The sequence below is a fragment of the Pogoniulus pusillus genome, chromosome 2 (assembly GCF_015220805.1).
Source record: "Pogoniulus pusillus isolate bPogPus1 chromosome 2, bPogPus1.pri, whole genome shotgun sequence".
Lineage (NCBI taxonomy): Eukaryota > Metazoa > Chordata > Aves > Piciformes > Lybiidae > Pogoniulus > Pogoniulus pusillus.
The window spans coordinates 11,004,917-11,027,024 of record NC_087265.1 but is presented as its reverse complement, the minus strand read 5'-3'; the positions used below and the strand labels follow the sequence as shown (position 1 = coordinate 11,027,024).

At 41.0% G+C, this 22,108-nt stretch overlaps 1 protein-coding gene and 1 non-coding gene across 6 annotated transcripts in view; both read right to left on the bottom strand.

Moving 5' to 3' along the window:
- DPP10 (dipeptidyl peptidase like 10) overlaps positions 1–22,108 on the bottom strand; it is a 665,816-nt gene that overhangs the window by 145,310 nt on the left and 498,398 nt on the right. The gene's annotated exons all lie outside the window — the stretch shown is intronic.
- On the bottom strand, positions 16,229–16,424 carry LOC135188374 (U2 spliceosomal RNA). Its single transcript, XR_010307678.1, has one exon. It is a non-coding gene; the product is annotated as a U2 spliceosomal RNA (small nuclear RNA).

Here is a 22,108-nt window from a genome sequence, read left to right as displayed (position 1 = left end):
TATAGGCAATGGGGGTTTCCAGATCCTCTAGAAGGGAACACCGGCAGCTTCTGTTCTCACCAGGACTTCCACACAGCAGAAGTCTGATGGAATTCCAGCAGGCTGGCTGGAACTTAGGAATCCAACAGCTCTCTAAAATTTACTACCCCACTGGGAGAAGACAAATTATAAATAGTGCCATTGCCAATTCAAATTAATTGCCTTCACCTCATATAGAAATTTACAACCATCAACCTGGCTACAAAATGTTTTCGTAGCTCAGAAGCTGCAGGTGATCTGCTACTGACCTTCTTCCCATTGAATTTGGAAGTGTGATAAAACTACTTAGAGTGGTCTCAGAAACTACAACTGTCTGACCAACATCATAGCAGTTCAGGGGGAAAAAAGTCCAAACATCTGAAATGTCTAGAAGTGAAAAACACTAGAGAGAAAACAACTATTATTAGCATATAAATGTAACAGTTCTATTTTGGTAAAAGCACAAAGGTCTCTTCAATGCCCTGCCCAACATCATCAAATCCTTGAATTGCTGTTGCTTTTGTGCTGACGGAATCCTACTGAAGCCTGAATCAGAATCCTTAAGAAGTGCCCACCATAAAGGCTCTTGTATTATCCTGAGCAGAAATCAGCCTTTGACTTGCAGACATTGATGAAGATTATAAGGCTGAGAGTTTACTAATTCTCTCTACAAGGTTTCTATTTTCAGTCAACTATTTGTTATGTTGTTGGGTTCTGTTTGTCGGTTTTCCTTTTTGTTATTGTTGTTGTTGTCATTTGCTTTGTGTGTTTTGTTTCAGAGCACAACACAAAATCCATGTTTTTCCCAATTTAGCCTTCCTGAGAAGTTTAATTAGGTTAAGATGCAGGAAAGCAGAGATGGTTTGTCTTTTGGGGCAAAATAACTTTGCTTGCATCTCACATACATTATATAAATGCATTTAACTTTTTTATTCTCCTTTTAACCAATGCATCAGTTAAGTCTCCTTCAGAACACCCTTTCTTACCCTAAGGCATCTTCTTCTCATTATAACAGCTGAAAGCAATCCCTATAATATGACTGAACTTCAGGATCTCTGAATATAAATCCTTACCCGTACAGCCCTATCATCCTCCCCAAAAAAACATGCACATAATTTTTGTCAAAACTGGCAAGTCTCTTCCTGATCTGGATTTGTGCCCACATCAATCACTATTCACCTCCATATAGTAAAGTTACAGCATAAATGGGAGTTGTAGAAGTGAAACACAGATAATTTTCTACTTTTTTTCCTGTCTCTGCTTTTTTGTCTACCTCCTCTTTAGCCTTCCTGCGTTTCAAGAGCAGTATCTGCCTCTGCACTTGACCCTGTTTTCCTCAGCACCCAGTCCGAGCTATAAGCATAATCCTGGCTTTGGACTGTGCTCCCAGGTTTGCAGGAGCCCTGACAAAGGCAGTATTTCATAAAGACAAAAGATCTTTGCAACAGCTGCTCTCTGCACAGTTGTGGCAGACTGGAGCAAGACTGTGATCTTTGGGAGGGGAGAGGCAGGTGTCCAAGTTATGCCTAAGTAAGACATATGAACTCCTCTTTTTGCACTCCACCCACTTCTTGGCAGGATCTTCTGTGTGAGACAAAGCTTTCACATCCCAAAGAGCTCTGAATCAAGCTGTGAAATTATGGGCCTGGCCATGGAGATAGAAGTGTCAAAACCGGTGCTGCAATAAAGTGCTCACATCATTGCTACTATTTCAGAGGGAGCAAAAGACCTGAGGCCTTTTCCAGAGTAAATATCAAATTAGAAACACAGAATCAACCAGGTTGGAAGACACCTCCAAGATTATCCAGTCCAACCTAGCACCCAGCCCTCTCCAATCAAATAGACCATGGCACTAAGTGCCTCAGCCAGGCTTTGCTTGAACACTTCCAGGGACAGCAACTCCTCCACCTCCCTGGGCAGCCCATTCCAATGCCAATCACTCTCTCTGGGAAGAACTTCCTCCTAACATCCAGCCTAGACCTCCACCGGCACAACTTAAGACTGTGTCCCCTTGTCCTGTTGCTGGTTGCCTGGGAGAAGAGGCCATTAAGAATGATTTTGGATACGATCCAGTAAGGGCAGAATCTGTGTGAGAGATTTATGCCACAGCTTATTTCTTCCTTCTTAGAATACAATCGCACTTGCACATCTCAAAATGGCTATGAGGGACAAGAAACAAAGACTTGTGTGAAAGTGCCTGAACTTGAAAAAGGAAAACGATTCATTGTGCTATCACTGTTACATGTCCATCAGAAGTTCTCACAAGCAGTCAAAACGTGTCTTTCTCACAATGTTTTGTCACAGGTTATGAGAGCATGTTGTTCATATATGAGAATTTAAGACAGTACTCAAAGAAATGTAATAGCTGCTTTGAAAAAGAAGGTCCTTCCCATAAACAACATTTGTTAGGTATGTCCTTGCAAACTGCTGCCTGGATAGCACTGGGAAAAAAAATCCTTACCAGCAGTAGTCACTAGTAATGAGAAAATATCAGGTAAAGTGCTAAGCATTATATTGCATCCTTTTCCACTGTAGTAGCTCTGAGCAGAGATGATGTCAGTAACGGCTAGAGGTGAACAGCACTTCTGGATCTTATCAGGGTTTCTGCCCTCCTGGAGAGGAACATAGGCAATACATCAACCTGAACATCCACCCTACTGTGTAAGTATCTGAGTCAGGCAATAGGAGCCTTTTCCAAAGCAACATCACAAATTCACAAAACTGCACATTTTTCTGTAGCTGTGTGTGATGATAGGCTAGGACATCCTTTTCATCAAGGCCATAAGGAAAAGTGAATTATCCCACAGGGGGCTTAAAGGGATAGGAGGCACATAGGGAAAATGGACTCAGGCCTCAGAAACCAGGTAGGCAAGTGCAATGCAGCATGAGCAAGCTGTGCCTAGCACATGGTGAAACAGTGTGGGCGGAGAAAGGTGTTATGTCTACATCATGCCTGAAGCCAAGTGTACAGATACCTAGCAATGCAGATACCACCTCTGGCAGCAGTCATGCTACTGCCAGTTCAGAATGCAAATCCTGTGTACTACGAGACCAGCAGCTATTTCTACAACAGCTGTGTGTGGGCTGGAGATACCAGTCACAACAGACAAAAAAAAGTCAAGGAGTAGGTTTTTTTTTAAGTTTACCTAACATTTGAAAAACAAAATGATTGCCATAGCAACATGTGTCTTCTGTTGAGCAAATATCTGTTTAAGTACCACAGACATAAGGGTGCAATTAGCTGATGCCAGTTTGCATTGCTTTAAAAACAAAACAATACCATTTACTGCATTCTTTTTTAATTTTCCTTCTAATGTCAGTGTTTATCAAATATTTTTTAGCACTACCACTTTATTAGGAAATCCTTCCTCTGCAGGACATGTGTCTCTGGAGCTGACCAGGCAGAAGGAATGAAGATCATGAGACTTTTTGTTTGTACTTTTTTTTTGCTGTGCTGGTATCAACTGATGGCATCCGTACCTGGTATGTGCACTTGATAGAACTGGGCCCTCCCCAACCAATCCCTAACCATTTTTTTTAGTAGTGAAAGGAAACATGAAAGCCACCAAATGTCCATTCTGAACATTACTTAAGCCCGTATGTTCATTCAGTCTCTAGTAGTACAACTCAACAAGGCTGTACAGCTGCAAGAGGCTAAACAACCCCAGCTCCCTCAACCTCTCCTCATAGGAGCACAAATCCTACGAGGAGAGGTTGAGGGAGCTGGGGTTGTTTAGCCTGGAGAAGAGGAGGCTCAGGGGTGATCTTATTACTGTCTACAACTACCTGAAGGGACATTGTAGCCAGGTGGGGGGGTGGCCTCTTCTCCCAGGCAACCAGCAATAGAACAAGGGGACACAGTCTCAAGTTGTGCCAGAGTAGGTATAGGCTGGATATTAGGAAGAAGTTCTTCAGAGAGAGTGATTTCCCATTGGAATGGGCTGCCCAGGGAGGTGGTGGAGGCACCGTCCCTGGGGGTCTTCAAGAAAAGACTGGATGAGGCACTTAGTGCCATGGTCTAGTTGATTGGATAGGGCTGGGTGCTAGGTTGGACTGGATGATCTTGGAGGTCTCTTCCAACCTGGTTGATTCTATGATTCTATGAAGAGTGTCTCATTTCTGTTGTATACTCTGCGAGCTGACTGCTCAGGTCTCTCAAATTACCACATGAAGCCCCCCCCTTGATTAGCCTCTCCACACCTTAAATACACACACATGGCTGTTACCAAACCATCATAACCTAAAATACATTGGCTGCATGCCTTAATAAATGTATTACCTGGCTGGAACTACCTTAAATTGAAACACTTCAGAGTTTAAATGCTTTAGTAAGATTTTTTTCTTTGAATTTTCAAGGAAAAAGAAAGTTGAAAACTGTAGGTCTTGTGTGCTAGCTTGAAGCAGGCTAGAATGTTTTGGTGAAAAGAACTAGATAATTGGCTGAAAAAGGAAAACAATGGTTGTGCCTCCTTCCCTCATCAGTCTCGCTGAGAGCTCTGGGAACAAGAAGTAAACAGATAACATTCTCCATTTTATTCTCACTCTGCTTTTGCCTTCAGACTGAGCCACATTTCCTTAACCTTGCTGCCACTAACCATCCTTCTTAACCTCTTGGCTGCACCTCTTTTCTTTCTGGGAACTGGGGTAAGGTTGAGAGGGGCAGGAGGAGGTGCTGGGGTGGTTGAGAACCCCTCCTGGGGACTCAGGTTTCTGGGAGGGGAGTTGTGCTTCTGTATTGTTTATCCTTTGTATATTTCTGTATATAACTGTATATATTGTAAATATCTGCTTGTATATTGTGCTGCTGTAAATAAATAGCTTCACTTATATTCCCAGAGCACATCTGAGTTAGCTGGGGCATTTCCAAAAGTGTGGGGGGGCAGGTTACAGCCTAAACCACCACAGTCTTGAAATGGCAAAACTGTCACAGCTCTAATGGCTCCTCTCAAAATTTCCTACAATTTAATTCTTCCAGTTTTCACCACTGTTAATTCTCCTCTGTTTGTTGGCACTAGGAATCATTTTTTGGCAAGCACAAGAGGACCACAGGATTATGTCTACATATACAATTTAGATGAATGAAAAAAAAAAGAAATAGAATGAATGCATGGCCTTCTCCCTCATGAAAATAAACAAAAAAGACGTTTTATGACACATGAAAATTCTCATTACTTTGCATCAATGGGAAAGCTGCTTAAAAAAAAATCTGGAAAACAGATAAAGAAAATTCTGTCATCTGAAAGGTGAAAGCTGCTACCCATTCCATTGATTAAAAGAGGCCTGAATGTGTCTTCGAGCTAAACTCTGAATCTTCCCCAGTTTTACTTTAATGCAGTTTTCTCAGAGAGCTGTGTGAAAGCGCCCTCTGAAGATCAATATGTGACCACGAAGAACAGCCCAGGTCAAAAGCAAACTACTCTCCTCATAGAAGGCTGATAATCTCCGAATTTACAGAGAAATGGATATACTTTCTTGGCACATCTGTAAATTGGAAAACAGGAGTGACAGTCCCTAAAAGCCCCACAGGCAGCAGAGATAGCACAATTTCAATTGTAATTAAAGTAAGAAAAAGTCTTTCTAGAATGGTAGACAACCTAAAAAGCAGTAGACTAGAAATTTAGTTTCTTCTTTGGATCACAGCTCTTTTCTTTTTTCCCTCTTCAAAGGCTGCCTAGATTTTTACACACATTTTTGCAGACATTTGCAGAAGTTTTCTTTATTAAAAAAAAATGTAAATGCATTTCTTTTTTACTTTTTGCATTCTTTTTCAACTGAACAAGCATTAGCCATGTGTGCCAGAATAATTCTACTCTGACAATTTTACACATTCAGTGTAGTGGTGGTTAAGATCTCTCTGAATATAATTGTTGTGTTTGGTAGGGAGGGGATGCAATACAGTCCCTAATGCTGCAAAAAGCACTATGCTGAATCATATAATTGTTCTTTATGCTTTCATGCCCTACCTGCCTGTTTCTGTACCACTGCCACTGCTCTTTTGACCTAGGTAATAAAACACAGGGTAATACAAACAGTGTCTGGATCCAATGATGGAAGCTGCAATATTCCCACTATTCAGGTATCCTTCTCCCTTTACTCTTTCCTGTCAAAATGACTGGATTTTAAAGAGGAGATGATTATATGCAGGGACACAATAAATTATTCCTCAGTCAAGAATAAAATAAGGGCCAACTTTCTTTCTTTCAATACACATCAGTCTAATAACTTGCATATGGAAGGGAAAGTTAAAAATGCACTCCTGATAAGCATATTTCAAATATCAGGGTCCCTGTGTTGGTTAGAAGTGAAAAAAAGACCAAGTAAGTATTAAGCTACAAGAAGGATTTTGGTAGCTTCTCATGCTTTGTAGTAAAACAATGACAATGAGTCCTCCAAAAAACCGCTTACAGGATTCTCATTTGTTCCTTCCATGACTCACATGAAGGGACCCTTTGGAGTAGCAAGGAGAGCCATTCAAAGCAGGAAAAATCTTTTACCTTCAAGTCCCATTCAACTCTCAGTTTTGAAAGAATTTTAATTTAGCTTTGTGCACCATGAGTGAAGCTGAACTTCAGGAAAACCTGAAATAAATCGGGCCAGTGATAAACTAATACTACCCACATGAACTTCTTGGAGTGTAACTGTAATATTTTCCTTTGGGTGTAAAAGAGTTCTAAAGAAGCTTGATTGTAAAATCCTAAGCTGCAAACTTCAGTACGTCATATGACCTTCAACTAAATGCAATTCTGATTTACCACAGAATCACAGAACCTTAGAGGTTGGAACATACCTCCAGAGATCATTGAGTCCAAGCTCCCTTGCCAAGGCAGGATTCCATAAGGTAGTTCACTCAGGAACACAACCAGACAGGTTTTGAAAGTCTCCAGAGAAGGAGACTCAACAACCTCTCTGGGCAACCTGTTCCAGTGCTCTGTCACCCTCAGTGTAAAGAAGTTTCTCCTCATGTTGAGGTGAAACCTTCTGTGATCCAGTTTGTAGCTGTTGCTCATTGTCATATTGCTGTGGACCACTGAAAAGAGCTTGCCCCCATCCACTTGACACTCACCCCTCAGATATTTGTACACATTGCATTAACAGAGTTGTCTTTTTTAAATAATGACAATCAAGAAGCAACCAATTTTAATCTTGTAGAAACAATTTAGGGAACCTTTTCCACAGATGTGCAAAGGAGATCCTAAACCTTTATATTCTATTCTCTTTAAGTTCTTTTAGTCTTTACAGGTGTTTATTGATGTCTCAATTCCAGAGACAGGAGAATGCTCGTAATTAACCAAACCTTTTTGTTTCATCTGTAATATGGAACTGAGAATGTATTTTCACCTACAATCACAGAATTTTCCTCTTTCTATAACTAGCTATAATAAAAATATAATGAGCTATAATTGAGGGGCGAGTTAAAAGGAATATATTAAATGGGCAAAACTTCTGCAGGTGATGTCCTGCTTTCTAGTTCACCACTGGCCAAAGGAGTTCCAAAATGGCTTCAGGAGTCAACTGTTCCAGCTGTAGCATTCTTTATCTTATCCTGCCTTCACATATGCTAGTCTACATCTCATCTTAATTTCTATGCACAGTGGCTGCTTGAACTTATTTAATTGTGGCTTCAATCAAGCTAAATACTACAGAGCACCACTAGCAACGCCCACTGCCAAATAGTTCAGTACAATAGTTCTTACTGCAAGTTCTTACTGGGAATATTATGAGTTGAAGACTAAGCTGAAGACAAGCAGTAGAGAAATGAAGAGCATGCCTTAGGACTTCTCTCAAAGAGTCTGCTTTTCTAACACTTCTATAAACAATATAGTTCTTTTTTGTGTGCTGTGTCCATGAGAATAGGAAGAGTCACAAATAAAAATAGACCTTTGGCACTAAGAAAGCATTTTATCTCATAAAAGTTTGTAATTCATAATGATGTAATCAACACAGTTTGATTACTTACACATATTATTTAGTTGTAGGGTTTCATTATGTCCTCCAACAATTTCTGTGAAGACTGTAATAGAATTCCCTGGTGTCAAGTTATTTTTAGGTATTGATTTTGTAAGTAAAATCAATACAAAATATTGTCCTCTAGAATATTATATTTGCTACTCCAAAGCAAGTGAACAGAAGAAAAAAACAGATACTGTGCGTTGGTCCATTAAGAAGCTTTTAGATTAATAACTGTGCCACCACAAGTTTTAGTAGACATATATGGAACTCGAAGTAACACGTCTAAGCAATAAAAAAAACCCACAACAACATAACAAAACAAACCACCAATGCTGATGAAGTCAAAGATCTACAGAACTTTGCAATAACACATAACATATTATTGCAGGATATCTAATAACATTTGAGTGAGGAGCTAGGGAATTAGGCAAGAGCACAATCCAATGCAGCCTTTTGTGGAGACAGCCTTCAAGACAGCTCACCTGTGCAAGACACACACTGACCTGAACGGTTAATCCCTGCCTCTTCATAGCACAGAATATTTTGGCCATGACACTGAACCTCCCTGCTGCTTGCAGTGCTTAGTCAAAGGTCTCTGCCCAGCATGCCAGTGCCCAGCAAGTCAGTTCACACTGCAGAAGTGCATCTAATCAGATGCCTCGGAGTAATGACAACTACTGTTGGGAATAGTAATATCAAATGTAGTGATTCTATGGAATTGCACGGATGGGAAGAGAAAGCAAGGAGATGACTCAATGTGAGTTAGCTATCCAAGCAATCTGCACTGTATCGAGAGCATCAGACTTCAAGCTACAAAGCACTTACTTTTCAGTTAGGGTGAGAAAAGGGAGCGCACGCAGCATGTAATGTGGTACTGTTCACTAGCACTTGGTGCATCTAAATATTGGAATATGCATAATCCTCCCTACTTGCAGTTACTGCTATAGCGTTTAGCGCACCTAAATATTGGAATCTGCACACTCCTCCTATTTCCCTCCTAATCTGGACACAGTCCCACAGAAGCTGTTTATCAGAGGGCTCAAGGACAAATTCCTTTGAGCTTCTGCACACACACAGCACTGTGGTTTACTGCAGTTCCAGTACTCAGACCTCACATCCAAGGCTTGATTGTACAAGCTTCTAGGGGCTCGTGCTCCCTATTTTTCAGCCAGTTCCCAACAGAATTCCCTGAATATCATACACTGCAACATAAGCCATGGACAGGCGAGAGTGCACGAGCTCAGAAGGAGGTCATTCTGCCCCTGTACTCTGCACTGGTTAGACCACACCTTGAGTACTGTGTTCAGTTCTGGGCCCCCCAGTTTAGGAGAGACATTGAGAAGTTTGAGCATGTGTCCAGAGAAGGACGACGAGGCTGGGGAGAGGCCTTGAGCACAGCCCTACGAGGAGAGACTGAGGGAGCTGGGATTGTTTAGCCTGGAGAAGAGGAGGCTCAGGGGTGAGCTTATTGCTGTCTACAACTACCTGAGGGGTGGTTGTGGCCAGGAGGAGGTTGCTCTCTTCTCTCAGGTGGCCAGCACCAGAACGAGAGGACACAGCCTCACGCTGTGCCAGGGGAAATTTAGGCTGGAGGTGAGGAGAAAGTTCTTCCCTGAGAGAGTCATTGGACACTGGAATGGGCTGCCCGGGGAGGTGGTGGAGTCACTGTCCCTGGGGCTGTTCAAGGCAAGGTTGGATGTGGCACTTGGTGCCATGGTCTAGCCTTGAGCTCTGTGGTAAAGGGTTGGACTTGATGATCTGTGAGGTCTCTTCCAACCCTGATGATACTGTGATAGAAGTGCTGAGTTGAGATAGAATAGAAGGTTGGAATGACCTTAGAGAAAGGCATAACAAATATAACCAAATGTAAGGCTGAAGCCTGTGGTTCTCGCTTATCTCTGCTGACTTAGATTGCTTAGACACAGTGTACGTGTTGTTGAGAGAGTATGATGAATGTCTACGCTAATTAGTATGTCATTTCTAACGCAAGTACGTGTAATCAATTAGAGTTTAATACAATTTGTAGCCTTCCGATGAAAGGTATATAAACACATGTTTGGAATGCAGTAAGTGGATTGGGATTGCTTGCACCAAGCATCTCCCCATCTCTTCTGATGCCTACAGAAGCAGAAATTTTACATGTCACACTTGACCAAAAAAAAGCTAAAATCTAGTGGTAATACAAAGGGGTCACAACAATATTTACTGCCCGTCAAAAACTTTTTCACTGTTCACATCCACACTGAATGTGAAGATCATGACATGCACTGTCCTGCACTCATGACTACTTTTTCCCAGCAACCAATTTTTTTTCACTTTATTCCAAAGCAGTGACTAGGTATAAACTGGCATAAGAAAGTAATACAGCACAGTGTGAGAACTTTTTTTTTATAGAGAACAAAAGCAGGTCACCAAAGCCATGACACTGATACATTTCTACATAGTCTTAAAACACTGAAATTTAGAAGAGTCTATAGCAAAGGTAATCTCTATAAGTGATAAAATATTTAGAATGAGAGGAGATTACTCCTAATTTTACTCATGTGTACATTAGCATTTCTTCTTATTCAATGTACGATCTAGATAACAGTTTTCAGTGTTGTCTTATCACATTTCACTGTCTACACTGAAGTTTGTTACTGAATCAGCTTTGATTTCAAACATAATCTGCTTAGGTATCTTTGTGCATTTTGAATCTATTGACTGGATCCAGTCCACCTTTATATAGTCACTTTCATCCACTGCCAAAATCTGAGGTGGAGGGAAAAACCCTTCGTGCAGACTTCAGACTACTATTTATTACTTTTGTCTCACAGGATCACAGGATGTTAGGGGCTGGAAGGAACCCAAAGAGATCATCGAGTCTAACCCCCCTGCCAGAGTAGGGCCATATAATTGATCTCAGGTCACAGACAAATGCACCCAGAGGGGCCTTGAAATTCTCCAGAGGAGAAGACTCCACAACCTCTCTGGGGAACCTGTTCCAGTGTTCTGTGACCCTTACAGTAAAGAGGTTCCCCCTTGTGTTGAGGTGGAACTTTCTGTGTGGTATCTTACATCCATTGCTTCTTGTCCTACCACAGGCAGCAAGTGAGAAGGGCCTGTCCCCCCACTCCTGATACCCAGCCCTCTCAGTCTTCTCCAGACTAAAAAGCTTCAGGTCCCTCAGCCTCTCCTCATAAGGCAGTGTTCCATTCCCCTAATTGCTCTCGTAGCCTCTCCAGCCTGACCCTCTCCAGCAGATCCCTGCCCCTCTCATTTAAGTTACTGAATCTTTCTTCTTGGCTTACACAGGACATTTGAAAAGAACTGGAGATTTTTTTGGTCTGAAAATCCCTGAAATTCACTAAACCAGGGCTCCAGAGAATGTATTCCGCTATCAGAAAAGTTCGATCACACTCACTTTTTGAGGAAGGAGAGGAAGGAGAGGAAGGAGAGGAAGGAGAGGAAGGAGAGGAAGGAGAGGAAGGAGAGGAAGGAGAGGAAGGAGAGGAAGGAGAGGAAGGAGAGGAAGGAGAGGAAGGAGAGGAAGGAGAGGAAGGAGAGGAAGGAGAGGAAGGAGAGGAAGGAGAGGAAGGAGAGGAAGGAGAGGAAGGAGAGGAAGGAGAGGAAGGAGAGGAAGGAGAGGAAGGAGAGGAAGGAGAGGAAGGAGAGGAAGGAGAGGAAGGAGAGGAAGGAGAGGAAGGAGAGGAAGGAGAGGAAGGAGAGGAAGGAGAGGAAGGAGAGGAAGGAGAGGAAGGAGAGGAAGGAGAGGAAGGAGAGGAAGGAGAGGAAGGAGAGGAAGGAGAGGAAGGAGAGGAAGGAGAGGAAGGAGAGGAAGGAGAGGAAGGAGAGGAAGGAGAGGAAGGAGAGGAAGGAGAGGAAGGAGAGGAAGGAGAGGAAGGAGAGGAAGGAGAGGGATTACAAATGAACAGCGCAGAGTTAGGCAGGAGTGTTTTGTGCAGCACTGGAAATGAATGCAAGGCAGTTGAAAGCAGAGAATCATCAAGGAGGAATATATCAGAGGGATCAAACACAATTAGATATGGAAATCTTCTTCTTAGGTATCACCCAATCCACCTAATTCATAGTACAGAACTTTCATTACAGGTTTTTTCTTTGAATTCTTTGGTTCTAAAGAACTCAGAGATAAACTTCTTCTATTTTACTTTGCAAGTCGCTTTTGTTCTGTTTTGGTTTATCACTGAAATCACTGGTTGTAAACTGCACCTACTGGGTAATAAGGTTTAAAAACATCTCTTGCCTCTCAAATGTGTCCCACTGCTATGACAGGCAACACTCTCCCAGAATCTCATAGACTGATCAAACTTCCCCCTCAAACCCAGCAGGTTGTTGCCTCCACTCTACTATTGGTACATTGACACAAGGCCTTACTGCTCAGTAGAATAAGACTTTTGTACTTACTATTTTACTTTGTAGTTTACATGAATTTATTTGTTCTTCTGTTCTCATCACACACAAAACACTTCCTTACTCCATTCTTTTGTAAAACAAACCAAGCATTTTTAGTTTTTCCAACAGAATCAGGGAATTGTGTCAGTTGGAAAAGACCTCTAAATCCAGTTGTCTACCTAACACCACCATGGCTATTAAACTACACAAAATCATAGAATGGTCTGGGTTGGAAAGGACCTAAAAGGTCACCTAGTCCAGCCTCCTATGCAGTAAGCAGGGACATCCTCAACTACATCAGGTTGCCCAGAGCCCTGTTGAGCCTCACTTTGAGTATCTCCAGCGATGGGGCCCCAACCACCTTGCCAGGCTACCTGATCCACTACCCTCATGGTAAAGAACATGCTCCTAACATCCAACCTAAATATAATCTTCTCTAGTTAGAAGTCATTGCCCCTCATCCTATCACTGCAGGCCTATGTCACCTTTGTAACTCCATCCCTCTTGTAAGACCCCTTCAGGTACTGGAAGGCTGCTATTAGGTCTCCCTGGAGCCTCCTCATTTCCAGGCTGAATAACCCCAGCTCCCTCAGCCTGTTTTTGTAACAGGAGTGCTCCAAACACCTGATCGTTCCTACCCCTGTACTCAGCACTGGTCAGGCCACACCTTGAGTACTGTGTCCAGTTCTGGGCCTCTCAATTCAAGAAGGATGTTGAGGTGCTGGAACATGTCCAGAGAAGGGCAACAAAGCTGGTGAGGGGCCTGGAACACAAATCCTATGAGGAGAGGCTGAGGGAGCTGGGGATGTTTAGCCTGGAGAAGAGGAGGCTCAGGGGTGATCTTATTACTGTCTATAACTACCTGAAGGGGCATTGTAGCCAGGTGGGGGGTGGCCTCTTCTCCCAGGCAACCAGCAACAGAACAAGGGGACACAGTCTCAAATTGTGCCGGTGGAGGTATAGGCTAGATATTAGGAAGAAGTTCTTCACAGAGAGAGTGATTTCCCATTGGAATGGGCTGCCCAAGGAGGTGGTGGAGGCACCGTCCCTGGGGTCTTCAAGAAAAGCCTGGCTGAGGCACTTAGTGCCATGGTCTAGTTGATTGGATAGGGCTGGGTGCTAGGTTGGACTGGATGATCTTGGAGGTCTCTTCCAACCTGGTTGATTCTATGATTCTACGATTTTTTTCCCCACCAGTTTAAATGAATATATGAAGTGATACATGCATGTCCAGCCATACTTTCAGTTTAGACTAATAAAGTAGCAAGTACAACATAGATGAAATTCTGTATGCCATATGTATAGTAAACTACATCTTAAATTTATTCAATAGCTCTTTAATCAATGTCCTGGACCAATTATCACTCATTATTCTTGATGCATTGTAAGAGAACACATGACCATATATCACTTTCAATGATCATACCATTTTATGCTAATTTAATATACTACCATATACTATCTCAAGGTTAAAGGGGAAAAAAAAGCAGCCTGAAATATTTCTGAGATACAGCTCATAAATTGACTTTCATTTCCACTATCTCAGATAAGTAAATGTATAGATTGATATATATGCTAGCCATTATTGGCAATGATTTTCCATTTTGAGTACTTTCTCAGACATAAAAGAGTACACAACAGTGACCAAATCTAGATGCCAGCATTTATCATCTACTGTATTCATTTCTGACTCTGTGTATTATTTAAATTCATTTTTACATGCATGGAACTTGTTGTAGTCTCAGACTTTTTTTGGTAAAGCATCGCAAGGGCAAGCCCTCCCTGGGAACGTGAATGGGCGACCCTTGGAGTTCATGCCATTGAGCTGCACTCAGCACGAAGAAGACCATCTACCCAGTTCATGAGAAGATACCTATCATGTCAGTCATAGACCACTTCTGAGCCTCAGATACAATCAGAAAAATGAGCAAAGAAGTTCTGGAATCAGGTATTTTTGTACATTTAATCACTAAGTGTGCTCTAGTGTCACACTGCAGCCAAATCATAAGCTGCTGTGACTGTGCAGTCTGGATTCCCATCTTTTGCTGGGATATACTTAACTCACATTTCCTAAGATTATGATTATTAAAAAAGAAAATAAAAATCAAGACAAGTAATAAGGAAGTAGATACTACTAAATGTGAGAACAGGCAACATAACAGACAGAACATTGGTTAAGTGAGGATTTTTGAGGTCACAAATATATTTGAGAATGGAGCTTTCTCTCTTAGGGAAAGACTGAAAGAAAAGGAAAATGGAGTCAGTTAGACTGCCTAATTATTTCTGGGAGAGGATGTGAAACAAAGTTGGTCTCCTGAACAATAAACAAGATAGAGGAAAGAGAAGTAAGAAATGGAAAGGAAAGAAAAAAACAGAAGGAAGGTTGAGTTTTCACAGCTGGATATTTACCGTTCTGATTATGGAAGCATACCAAAAGTACACAGCTAGAATTTGGGAACAATCCCTAACAACAACAACAAAAAAAATTAGATTCACATATCATTGAATATCAGTAAGAGGGGAAGAGAGTGGTAGAGCAATTGGTATCTCACTGTGACCCTAGTTGATTCACTGTTTATCCACATTCTTTTGCTTGTCACATTTACAAGTTCTAAAATCCTATTTGACTCTACAGCTGAAAAAATTAATGGAACAGTGATATAAGCTAAACCACCCCAATAGACAGCCTTTCCCTGTGACTTCAAACTAGTTAATGTTGGACAGTACAGTAGCTGGATAGCATATTTTTGGAACAATATACAAATGGAATATAAATTGTAATGAGCTACAGTAATGCCAAGCTCATATTTAGATTTTTTTAGTTTCCTAGTACTGCTCACTCTATGATGACTTAAATTTCATCTGAAAAACTGGGAAAAAAAGAAATTATGGCACTGGCAAAGCAGATGGCTGCTGTAATGAATACCACAGCTGAGAGTCAGAGTGACATTCCACTGATGAGAAATACTACTACAAGTTTCCTTGATAATCTGCCCCTTTGGGGAGGAGTAGTTTTCACATGGCTTACTTCAAATACAATTGATATACTTTTATTCTACATATATTAGCTTAACTGTACTTAATCTTCCTACATGGAAGTCATACCAAGCATCCAGACCAAATGTTTCTAGCCTTTTAACAAACCAAGTAACTAATTAGGCCTAATAATACATCATGAGATAACCCTTAAGTTTCCCACCAACTATTAAAAAGAAATAAATACATGTGGACATATGGCTAACAGAGAACACTTTTACTGCATTTTTTTTAATCTATAAATATATAATATATTCAAATTCAAAAGCATCTTTGTTGGACTCTTGAGAGATATAACATGAATATTTTCATGTCACTTCGGGTGTACATCAGTTAGAATCATAGAATTAACCAGGTTGGAAGAGACCTCCAACATCATCCAGTCCAACCTAGCACCCAGCCCTAGCCAGTCAACTAGACCATGGCACTAAGTGCCTCAGCCAGGCTTTTCTTGAGCACCTCCAGGGATGGTGACTCCACCACCTGCCTGGGCAGCCCATTCCAATGCCAATCACTCTCTCTGGCAAGAACTTCCTCCTAACATCCAGCCTATACCTCCCCCAGCACAACTTCAGACTGTGTCCCCTTGTTCTGTTGATGGTTACCTGGGAGAAGAGACCAACCCCCACCTGACTACAACCTCTCTTCAGGTAGTTGTAGACAGCAATGAGGTCTCCCCTGAGTCTCCTCTTCTCCAGGCTAAACAACCCCAGCTCCCTCAGCCTCTCCTCATAGGGTTTGTGCTCCAGGCCCCTCACCAGCTTCTCTGGACACGTTCCAGCACCTCAACATCTCTTTTGAATTGAGGAGCCCAGAATTGGACACAATACAAATTTGGTGCACCATTCCTGGAGGCACTGCAATACCAGGACGATGCATGGAGCAGAGGGAGCAGGCTCCAGATCAACTCCCACACCCAAAAATCCATTTACTATAAAGTCCTCTCATTGAGGACATATCAGATACTAAACTGATAAGAACAGATACTACACTTGATCTTAGCCAAGTGGCTGCTTTACAGAGCATTTTTATGACACAGAATCTCAAGTATGGCATTCTGCGATCAGATATGGGTTGAGACTGAGGCACATGGAAGAAAGAACCACCATTTCAAAACTAAGACTGACCTAAGTTCTCTAACATTCATAGAAAAGCCTTGTTTAACTTAAAACATATAAGATCAGGTTACAAAGAAACCAACAGAGAAATAGTCACAGGTTCTCTACCAAAACTCAAGTACCACTTCCATTTACTAATACAGTACATTTACACTATTTCAAGTAAGGTCTTCAACCATTATGGTAACTTGAGCCTTCCTGATACAAAGCCAAGTTAAGGTAGCAGAGTGTTTCTCCAGGAAAAGGCTCTTCAGCTTTCACCAACATTCAGACATTACCACATGACAAGTAGAAACCTCACAACAAAGTATCTGAAAGAAGCTTTAAAAAATGGTTATTATAATAGTACTAATGATCTGCCCTTAACCTCTAGACTATTTTTATGAGCTAAAAGCACATTCAGCATCACGTCCTTTAGGATCTGCTTTATGTCCTTTAAGATCTGCTCTATGCTGCTGTACCAAAACTTCCATTACTGCTAGTGTTGCTGACTCAAGAAGACACTTGAAGCGAAAATAAAGCAGCACTGGCATCATATGCTGGAAAGAGACATGAGTTTACTTCTGCCATAGATCATCTTTATCTTATTAAGGACTGAATTCAAAGGGTTAAAGAAAACTGAAAAAGCCAGACACATTTTTAGAACATAAGGACTGAAACACATTAGTACAGACTAGAGCCAGTAGGTACATTGCTGCTCCAGAGTATCTGAATCTTACTTATCTAAAGGAAACAAGCAAGGTGTGTAAGAGCCTATGCTATCAACAGCCACTTCCTACTAACCCCATGTTGAGAAAGAAGAGATATTTTTTGCAGGGGTGAACTACACACAGTAACAATTTCCTCTTCATCGGAACTTGATGAGCTGTTGAGCTGAATTTGTTAGATCACAGTTTCAGACACAAGCACATAGGGGACAGTACAGAGACAAGGAATTATCACAGGAAACATGGAGCTTCAGATACACTTAGCACAGAGCATCAGTGACTTATTTTCTCACTCTGCAAGTCTGCCAGCACAGTTGAAGACCAGGGAGTGACATAAAGGCCCTGTTCATCTCTTGATTACTCATTGATCATAAATCCCAAAGAGAGAACAGCTGATGTGAGTAGGAGTAGTACCAATCCAATCCCAACTTCCCATGAGGAAGAAGTAGAAGAATAAGGTTGCTCCCATTCCTCTATACAGCCTCTTGATCTCAAACATGTACGTGAAAGTGCTGTGTTTGAAATATTGACACAAAAATGAACAGGAATTCATTTAAAAAGACAAAAAAAAATTAAAAAACCCTATAAAAACACAGACAGATGAAGTTGGCAGTGACAAGAACTTGAATCAAGAAGCAGCTGAAGGTCACATGCTGGAAGCTTTCCACTAGAGGAAAATGTAATTTCAAAATATCTTTATGATAATGACACTGAAGACAGCAATTAGAACCACCACAAGCTGACAGTGCATCAGGGCTCACTGAATTGCACTCAAAATGCTACAGAAAATAGCAATGATGATAGCAAGCTGTCAAAAGTCTCTGCTGTGGCTGTCCCTAAAGAGAAGGAACACCGTGGGAATCAAGATGACTAATGTTCACAAAGGCACAGCCTACAGACCTAAAGTCTGACTTACAGCATAGATGACAATCTGAAATAATTGATAAAGCTATCCTCTACAAGATCCTGCTGAAAATCCTGGCAGCACACTCAGCCTTACTCATTGTCCATCTCAGTGTTGCACTCCGGAGATGACTTTATTACATTTGTGTGATAGGCAGAGAAGAAACAATACAAAAGTCCATTTTAAAGTCAATGGAAAAAGTTCCACTGACTTTAATGGCATTTTCATCAAGTTCAGAAGTTATAAGTACTTCAGGTTCCTGCTAGATAAAGGTTGCTACTTAAATATGAAGTTAATGACATTGCCTGCACAGTGAAAGTGAAAGAGCATAGAAGAAAACTAAATTCTCATGTGTTTGCACTGGTTCTTTGAAACGTGGCAAGAAGCTTTGGAGCTCCCGTGGCATGGAATACCCTCCAACCTCAAGATCATATCTGTACAAGCATTTGGCTCGAGCAAATATTCTCTAGAGTAAAACTTTTAAAACAAGTCTGATTATGTTCTGGGCCATTTGCCATTGCTACAGGTTGTGCTTACTACAGATAGTGACACCTGAACCTTACTTTGATCTGACTAATATTTAACAAAAAACATGTCAGGATTTCAAGATTTCAACCTGCAGGATTTTGCTGCTTTGTCCTTCTTGTGAAAACAAAACCAAAAGTCAACCACCTCTGACTGAAGCAATTTGAGTTAATGCACAACACAAAACATCTCTCCTTCAAGACTAAAACCAATTGTTAATTAAGAACACTACAATTACACATTTAGTCCCTGCCTGATATTCTTCTGACCAAAAACTTGCAGACTGGAATTAAAAAGCAGTTGCAAGTCTTATCTGTTACTGTGATGTCTTCATTTATTTTTTAAAGTGACTTTTCTTTTCCCCCCAACTTCTCTATTTTAAGCAAAATTTAATTATTATTCAATTTGTGCTGCTGATAGGGACAGAATTATGCAGAATAACTGGGGGGGAGGGGGGGGGGTGATTTTTTTTTCCTCCTCTCCTGTTTTAGCATAATTGGTTTACAGATCTGGCCAGCTTGGTTCATTATTTCATCATAATAAGAAGTAACTGTGAACCTTGAGTCAGTCAGAGCTTAGGCTTCTCCTTCATCTATTTTCACCATTTTGCAGAGCACAAATATTGTAGAACTTTTCCCATCCAAATGTGATTGCTGCAGTGAGAATTTTATGTATCTCATGAGGCAGAGGATGAGAGCTCATATACACAAAGGTATAGAAACATTTAGAGAATTAAGAATGTAAGTAAACATAAAAGAGAAGGATGAATAAAAATACTGAGAATGGTTTAAGGAATAGATATGTTTGCTTTACAAAAGTGGACATTTGGGTAGACTGGGAGGGAGGTTATTCTTCCCCTGTACTCAGCACTGGTCAGGCCACACCTCGAGTACTGTGTCCAGTTCTGGGCTCCTCAATTCAAGAGAGATGTTGAGGTGCTGGAACGTGTCCAGAGAAGGGCAACAAAGCTAGTGAGGGGTCTGGAGCACAAACCCTATGAGGAGAGGCTGAGGGAGCTGGGGATGTGCAGCCTGGAGAAGAGGAGGCTCAGGGGGGGACCTCATTGCTGTCTACAACTACCTGAAGGGAAGCTGTAGCCAGGTGGGGGTTGGTCTCTTCTCCCAGGAAGCCAGCAATAGAACAAGGGGACACAGTCCCAAGTTGTGCTCGGGGGAAGTACAGGCTGGATTTTAGGAGGAAGTTCTTCACAGAGAGAGTGATTTCCCATTGGAATGGGCTGCCCAGGGAGGTGGTGGAGTCACTGTCCCTGGAGGTGTTCAAGAGAAGCCTGGCTGAGGCACTTAGTGCCATGGTCTAGTTGACTGGCTAGGGCTGGGTGCTAGGTTGGACTGGATGATCTTGGAGGTCTTTTCCAACCTGGTTGATTCTATGACTTACTGTCCAAAACTAACCAAACGAAAAAAAAAACAAACCCAAACAAAAAACCCACAGAAAAACCCCAAACAGCTTTAAAATGTATATAATAATGGGGATCTTTATCACAAAGGGAAATACCACTGACATTATAATATTGACTCACAGACCCACCCAGGTTGAAAAGATCTTAGGAAGTCATTAGTCCAGCTTCCTGCAGAAAGAAGGATTAGCACTGAATCCAGACAAGAGCCCAGGGTTTGGTTCAGACGCTGTTCTGGAAGTGTACAGCCTTTCTGGGTAAAGTTTAATCATGCCTGATTGATTTCAACAAATAAAAAAGAGATGCACATAATGTTGGGGGAGGAGGTGTTGATTTCAGGATAGCATCACTGACAGACTTTATTCCAAAGATGTATGACAACAGTGACAAAACTAGAGAAGTATTAACTCTGTTGGTTTGTGCACACTTCCAATTTGTCCAGATTACTTAAGTTCTAGGCTATTTTAAATGTTTCAATCTGCATTTATTTAAAAGTATTCATGTATTTATATATATTTAAATGGATCCTCAGATACACTTAAGATGTGAAAAACAGCAGGGCTTCTCTACACAGAGATGTGTTTTATCTTCTTTAAAGATATTAGAAAACCCATAAATCTAGTATCTCTGCTACTAATGTGACTGCAACCACATGGTAGCCCATCAGTCAGTACTGTGGAATAATTCTGCCTCTTTTCATTTTACAAATAATGTTGAACAGTCAAAGGCAAAATACTTCAGAGCATCAAGACTTTGAGCTTCTAGATTGTGCTCAAGGATTCTATTTCATATATCAAATATATCTGAAAAGTAAAAAACCCAACCAAACAAACAAATCCAAACAAAACCCTAAAAACAACAACAAAAAAAACCCCAAACCAAACACAGAAACTCACTAAGCCATGCCTAGTTTGTAAATCTAATTGTTGACACTGCAGCCAAAGAAAGGTGTTAATTCCTTTTGGTACAAAATTCATGACCAATGAGAACATATACTGGTTTGGCTGCAATCTGAATGTGTGATCAATGGCTATTTTAAGATTAAGTGACCATTTGGGATTACATTAATCAATACTAATAGTATCTTATTTAAAACTTTAATGGGAAAGCTATAATGCATAGGACATTCCTCAGTAAGATACATGGTTATTGGATTTCAGATAGAGGATAGTCTGACAAATGAAATAAAGGCCAAAAAAACCCCCACCCATTGTTTAAAAGAGATTTTCTAAGTGTATTGAACACATGAAGTGGCCTGTAGGTATTTGTAAGAGAGCTGTCCTCTGAGAAATCTCATCTTGTTTACTTTCAGTACAGGTTGAATGTGCCTTTAAGTTAGATCTGAAGTTAGTCATTATGGAACATGCTGATGTCTACATCAGAAAAAAACATACATGGCATTTCAGTAAAATGTTTTAGTGATTTTGCTCCTCAGAAGTCATTTATTCACTCTATTTGAAGATGTGAGCCAGCTGTTATATTTGAGAAATCAATAACTGTAGCAGTAGAACTAACGATGATTCATGCTCAGGGTAAAACTTGTCAAAACGGAGAGATGTGTAAAATGCTCTTTTAGTTCACATTCTTTTGATAGCAAGGAAAGGAATTACTATTTCTTGGAAGTATGGAACAAAGAACTTTTCAAATCAGACTGGAGTATCAGTTGAGCCTAGTTGCTTGTGGTCAGCTCTGGCAGATCTTAATCCAAATTAAAGCTCTGTTCAGCTTTTCCAGTCCCCAACAGCTACTGATACAGTCTCCAATTGGAACTCCTAACAGTCCTTGACTTGTTATTTATTCAGGCTGTCCTTGTATGTTTTCCTTTCCTTCTTAAAACAAACCAACCAACAACAAAACAACCAAAGAAAAAAACCCAAACCAAACAATAACCACAACAGCCCCAAACAACCAACCAACCAAAACCCTTACAAACCCAAAAAACAAACCCTTATTTTTTCCATTCCACATTGCTAAAGAAGAACAATCTCACAGATATTTGATACAAATATCACTGCTAAAAAAAATGCATATATTACAATGT